This window comes from Balaenoptera musculus, chromosome 19, assembly GCF_009873245.2.
Source record: "Balaenoptera musculus isolate JJ_BM4_2016_0621 chromosome 19, mBalMus1.pri.v3, whole genome shotgun sequence".
In the NCBI taxonomy this organism is placed as follows: Eukaryota; Metazoa; Chordata; class Mammalia; order Artiodactyla; family Balaenopteridae; genus Balaenoptera; species Balaenoptera musculus.
In genome coordinates, this window is record NC_045803.1 from 43,439,129 (window position 1) to 43,446,590 (window position 7,462).

Sequence of the window (7,462 nt, forward strand, 5' to 3'; positions counted from 1 at the left end):
CTTCCTTGGTTCTTTGTGCTCTTCTTTAATTTGTTTTTTCTCTTTGTTCTCATTTATTCTTCCCTCCACCCCCAACCCTTTCTTTCTCTCTCTGATTGAGAGGCATTGAATTATGTTTTCAGTAGTACAGGCTTCTTGCCGATATGAAGGGAACTTTTCAGAAAGAGACCTACTCTGGGTCATTTAATTTTGAATACAGTTTTCAATCGTTCAAGTTTTGGATGGTTTATATCTAATGTGTGTTTCATTTTTTTGGAAAGCTATATTTTGTATTTAGGAAATGGTATACTATTTTGCTATTTGTACTGAGTGAGTACATTGGCATAAATATAGAAATTTATATATATACATATATATAAACTATTCTTTTTTGCCACACATTTTTGTGGTAAATTTGTGAGTTTGTCTGATGTTCTACCACAACGTGGCGTCTGATAAAAGTGAGGGGGGTTTGTTATGTCTCTATTGAGTATTTAAGTATCTTTTGAAACAAATGACCTTTTCATCTGTGGCCATTCCATCAGGCGGTTCCTTGATGTGATTAGTGGGCTAAAGGCAGCTCACTGTGTGTTCGCTGGATCTTTCACTCAGCAAAACATTAGAGTAAGGAAACCCATCCAGGCAGTTGTGTCAAGTGGAGTTTCATAAGAATGAGCCATTCAGTCTTTGCTCACTATATATTTAATATTTTATTATTGTTGTTATTGTTATTATTAATTGGCTTTCTGTATTCTATGCCTTTTATTTATAAAGACACTAAAAAAAACCCCATGTTTGGAATTTTAATAACATTTTCCCCATCTTGTAATATCCAGAGCTACTTTATAAATTCTCTAAACCAAAAGCATTTTCCTCAATATATCTCTCTCTCCCCACCCCATCAGGAAAATTTACCCAGTATAGTTCAGGGTATGAGAAGGACCACACAATCCAGTGCTTCAGTTTTAAAATGTAAAACTCTTAACTGCAGAGGGTTGACTCATGTCAGTAAGCTTATCCACTGGTATAAAGATAAGAAGTAGAAATAAAATGCTGTAAGTTTATTTCTGAGTTTTCTGAATTTTTTCCCAAGAGATTATACAGGAGACTCAGGAAGTCTATTTGTTCATCAAGTTCCAGTTAGAATGTTAACACTGCTGTATGGATAAAGTGGTGGCAAGAAGTCTGGCTTGGGTGCTGACTTCTGTTATTTAGCAAGAAGTTTATCATTGTAAAATGCTGATTGCCAATGCCAAGTCACCAGGGACCAATTTTCTGTTTTATAATATCTAAGTTTAGAACAGAACATACACCTGAACTGTAGTGGTTTGATTGGATGGAGGCAGAAAACCCAATTTTTATTTTCATAAGTTTTGTGGTTATTTGTACAAGGGCTGTGCTAAGATACCATATTCTTATTCAATAATGATGGATTTTTTTTTTTTACATTGTTAAGTGTTCCTTACCCCTAAAAGGTCAATGTTAAGTATAGCATTCAGAACATACTATTTGGTTACAAAAAGTGTTCGTCTTCTTATTGAAGAGTTAGCTTAGTGGTCAGTGGTTGATACTTGTGCTAATAATGCAGTTTCAAGATTACTGTTACAAGTTCTATCTACATATAGGAGAGACTCCATGAGCCAACAGAGGCCTTGGAAACAACAATTTATTAAATTTACTTACGGCAGAAGGACCTAAATAAACTATAAACCACATTTTATTCCTTTTTATTGTTACATTCAATTGTTCTTGCTTTTAGCAACTCACATTAATGCTTGGAGCTTACCTGTGTGTCTGCATGAGTGTGCGTGTGTGTGTGTGTGTGTGTGTGTTTTATTCCTTATTGTCATTCCATTATATATCCACACCAACATGGGAGAAAATAATTAGAAGTCATATTTTGCTTCTGAGCTTTATCATGTTACCTTACTCTAATTACAAATAGAGTATCATGTTGTTATCTAACCAATGCAAATCTGTTTTCGCCAGTCTCCCTAGAACAGGTTTTTAAAGGGCTTTGTTTATTATAGAAGCAGTATTAATGAGGGACCTTCCTTCCTTTCTTTTTTTTGTAATACTATATATGCTGTAGTTGGGAATTTCATTATAGTGCATTTCTTGCCCATCAGAACCTCAGTTAATCTGCCGAGGAAAAATTGTGTCAAAGGGAATGAGAAAAGAAGTTATATTTGAGTCCCTCCAGAACTAAGATAATAATTCCTTTTGACCATTTAAGCCATTATAGATGCTTATTTTGGAAAAGTGAAATCTGTTTAGATGCATCAACAATTATAGACCAGAAATTAAATGCTTTAATAATCAAAATCTCAAATTCAGCATGGTTTATAAATATTCACTAGGAGTAATTTGAGAATGTTTCATCTTTCTGGTGAGAATTTCTGTTCTAGTATCTGTTTTCCAGTTGATTTTTTTCTAATTAATTGAAAATTATATGAGACCTTTTAGCTTTACTCTGCTTCATGACCACAGGCTTCATCCCTAACCAAGACAGCCACATTATATCTGCATGCCTTTGGTTATATGGAGAGCCTTAATGAGAGAGAGAGAGACTGTATATAGTTCATCAGCTTTAGAATCTCACAACATGTATTAAAAAAAGGTTTTCTTCTCTGCTTATTTGTGTCACTAGAGCTATATCATGAAGATAATGTTCATACTGTAGTAAATATCAGAATAATACCTAGAATATCATTTGTGAATTGTCCCAGTACTCTAATTACTTCTTTAATCCCCATTTGTTTTCGTGTCATTCTAGCCTCATTTATTAATAAAATTCTATTTTTACTCCACTTTCTCTTTCAGGAAATTTTTTTAAATTAATATTTTATATCTAGATTAAATGCTTATGGAAAAGTGCCTTTTTACCATGTTAGTGCCCCTTTCTTGTAATTTCGTTTTTCATTGTTGCCAAAAACACATAGCAAATGACTTTAATAGTCTCAACTTTCATTTTTTCTATTTAGTCATTCTTTTCTCCATTCTTGATCACAATAGAAACAACTTCATAACTTTCTAACGCCCTTTGGCATAAGAGGAACAGAAAAGATACATAACTAGAATTGTTTCTTTGAAGGAGGCTACGTAAAAGATCACAAAATTATACTATTTAGCCTTTATAGAAATTAGCTAAATTTGTCTTCATCTTGACCAACTAATAATAGGTCTTATCTGAATGCTATCGAAAATTTTACTATATGTGAGACTATGTACACAAATGTGGACAGTTATATTTCAGAGAGGAAGTGTTTGAAGCACCTTCTCTGATCTTTATTATAAGATGGGTGAAAATAAATCACTAACACATAGTTTAGGTAAAGCTTAGTAAGGTCAATTTTTCTAACCATACGGAGTCAAATAATTCATTATAGTGTACTTCTTGTCCATCAGAACTTTAGAAATCTGCCTATGAAAAGTAGTGTCAAAGGAAATGAAGTTGTATCTGAGTCCCTCCAGAACTAAAATAATTCCTTGCAGCCAAATACAGTTGGATTGAGTATCCCTCTGTTTTTTGTTAATTTTGCCTATGTTCCAGCTCCTTACCATAGTGGTGGTGCCTGAAGAAAGAGCCATCAGCAACAAACAGGTCAGGAGAGTAGTAGCTTAGGGATAGAGTTGCTTTCCCCATGTGAGTGTTTCCATGACTGTTAGTGGCACTAAAGACTGCAAACCTTTATGCAATATTCTCGATACCCTAATGATATTATGCACTTTAATCATTCCAAAGAAGTCAGGAATGCTGTATAGTGATGATTCCTTCTTGATGAGTATATCTTAACTGTTTAGAATATTTATGTCCCTTTTTATTTTGGATAGCCAACTTGGTATGTTATGGGAATATTCTCTAAAATGTATAGTAGGACTTAAGACTTTGAAATGTAACTGACTATAAGGGGAAATTATTACACTTCAGAAAATCATTTTAGAAACATTAAAATGTTCAGCTTTCTAATTATATGTTTGAGAGTTAATTAAAACCAGCCCTCTTCCTATATTTTTTGTTTCATATTAATAGCATTATAGTATATAGTTTTCTACATATATAGGATGTATAAACCAATGGTTCTGAGGGTGTGGTCCTCAGCCCACCAGCCAACATCCGTATCACCTGGGAACTAGTTAAAAATGCAAAATCTTGGGCCTTATCCCAGACATAGTGAATCAGAAACTCTGGAGTGGGACTCAGCAATCTGTTTTTTAACAAGCCCTTCAGGTGATTCTGATACATGCTAAAGTTTGAGAACCACTGGTGTAAACTGTATACAGTAAGATCTAGAAAGGGCTTTTTTTTCCCACTCACACAGACACAGTTATACATTGTTTTTAATGTAAATTCAGTTTAACCTGGTTATCTATAATCATTTATTGGCAATGATAATTTATTCTCAGTACTGCCTATAGAAATACAGTATATTTTATGTACATACACAATTAGTCTAGTTATTGATAATTCAGTTAACTTAGTTTGGCATTTTCATACCACTTACTAAAAAGTTTACATTAAATGACTGATTTAAATATATAGGTGCAATGTTCTGTGTTTATTTTAACTATTATGACAGTTAAGTAGCTAATACAATTGACGGGTGCTAAAGTCTCCTGTTTATCCATAAAATGGATACATTGTGGGCAGTGATAATAAAAGCTTTCTTTTCATTGCCTCTTACTTTACCAGCAGACCACAATTTTGGCCCAGCTAGACCAACTCTCAGAACAAAATTATTTGTCATTCCTTATATTTACATTTGTATCTGAGCTATTAAACAACATAGCTAGCCAGATCAACAAAGCACCTTATTTAATTTCTTTTTTTAATAGATAAATCTTCTTTTAAAATAGCTTGCTTTGTATGAGAATTGATGCACTAGAAATATAACTATCCTTGTAACTTGTGCTTCAGACAAGATGTTAAACAAGACACTGTATTATTTAATTTGAGCATTTCTCCCTTCCCAGTTATATGCATCCTGTTAAATGTAAACTAACCATAAGATGAGTAGATTTATTCATTCATTTTAATCTCCCTGTATAATTCAGTACCTCCATAATTGTTGGTGTTTACAAATCACCAATTAATAAACTCATATAAGAATAGTGAACATTTCAAAATGAAAATAATTGTATACTCACTTTATGAAAATCACCACTGCTGTCTTTGCTTAAAACTAGCGGTGGAAATACAAGTGGCTTACTCTGAAAACTTTGGTGCTGGAAATACATAGGCAAGCTGTTGGGAGATGCTCTAGCTACATTCCTCCTTTCTTGTTACCCTTCCCCTCTTCCCCACTTTATTGCATACTGTATTTGTATATCCAAAGCATTATACCATACCACAATTCTGTTCAACTCCGACTTGTAATATTTCCTTTAAAGGCTCTGTGTTTAACCGTATCACCCTGTTTTGTTTTTTGTTTTTTCCAGAAGTAACTTGCCTGATTTGAAATAGTTTGTATTATTATTATTATTATTTTAGCTAACGAACCTCAGGACAGCGCACGCACACACACACACACACACACACACACACACACACACACACACACACACACACACACACATACACATCTCAGATGTTTGAGAGTGGCTTTGGAATCAGACTGTGTCCAATAAAGAACTGTCCTGCATGGAAGTGTTTATGACTTTCATAGCGACAAACTGATTCCAGTGATACTGAGCTAATTTCCTTCGATCTAATGAATGTATCTGCTCACCTTGTTCCCTTACACTGAATTGATAAGCTCCAAGTATTTATTACTTTTTTTTGACAATTTTTACTGTTTCATTCATTTCTTTTACTTAGTCTTTTAATGAATATACTACAGTTATGTTATTAACCTGTTCTCAAGTGGTTTAGCTACCATTCTGCCATTTAATTTTTTAATTTAATTTTATTTGCTTGAGCACACTGATCAACCACTGAACTGCCTTCTTCCATTGTCCTGCAATGATGTAAGTAAGGGTTACATTTTTGTGTATATGGCTTTCATAGTTGGGATTTCAGAGCACTGACACCAGATATTTTCAGTTTATTCTCTGAGGGAATTTCATTTGCATCTATGTTTTTAGCTATCTGTGATAACTTGTTAAATATTAAAAAGATATTTTGCTTCTATTGGAACATTTGTATACTTGCAACTATATTTCTGTAAACAGCTGCAGTCAAAAATAAAACATTGAAAGTTTTCATTTTGTAGTAGTTAACTGTCTTTTTTCCTCAGATTTTATGAATGAAGTCATATCCGTGAATGTCAGTTTTGAGCGACATGAGTATGTGATTGAACTTAAAAAATCAGTAGGAAAAGGTATGAAATATAGAAATATTTTTGAATAGTTACATTGTACCAGGCAGTGTACCAAGTGACTTAGTGTAATAGAATTTTTATTTGTTTTACTTAGTTTAAATGTTTCATGTTTAGTAAAACAATATATACATGTGGTGACAAATCTTGTATTATGGAGGTACTTTTGATGAAAACCAAGTCTCTCCAGCCCTCAGTCCCACATCCAGAGGCAATCTCTTTTTATTTTTCTGTAAGTAATTTACATCTATATATATCAGAATGTGGTACATATATCACTAGTGGTACCCAAAATGATTTCAGGTGATACATGGGTAAACATTATTTTTAAACATATATATATAAGGTTTGGATGTACATTAGAAAAATATATAATGTGTCTACTTACTAGACTGTGGGGAAATGTGAGTCAAAGACAGTTACTAAATAAATACTAATACAGGTGATACATGAATATCATATATGTGATATGTAAATAACTGAAGCTTCAGAAGCACTGCTTTAAACAGTATGCTTATACCTTCTTATCAAATATAGACAGTGTCTGTTGATTCTGTGAAAGTGACTGAATTTTTTAACACATCCAAATGTATATATCTAAATGAATTGTCACTTTAGGAGTTTAAAGTGACAACAATGCTGCCATTGTTCTAAATATGTTTAAAAGTTGTCTTTTGGCATTTATTGACTTCAGCAGCACTGGAAAGGAGTAATAACCAAATGAAATTGGGCTTCCCTGGTGGAGCAGTGGTTAGGAATTCACCTGCAATGCAGGGGACACGGGTTCGAGCCCTGGTCCGGGAAGATCACACATGCCGCGGAGCAGCTAAGCCCTCGTGCCACAACTACTGCAGCCCGCGCGCCTAGAGCCCGTGCTCCGCAACAAGAGAAGCCACCGCAACGAGAAGCCCGCGCACCGCAATGAAGAGTAGCCCCCGCTCACCGCAACTAGAGAAAGCTCGCGCATAGCAACGAAGACCCAATGCAGCCAAAAATAAATAAATAAATTTATTTTTTAAAAAAAAAAACAAATGAAATTAAATAAGTATAAATATCAAAAGTACTGGGGTCCAAAAAACAGCGTATGTGGGCAAAAGACTGATCCGAAAATGGGACTGCATATGAGTGGCTGCCGGAAAGGCTGATGCAATCCTGGGTTACATAAT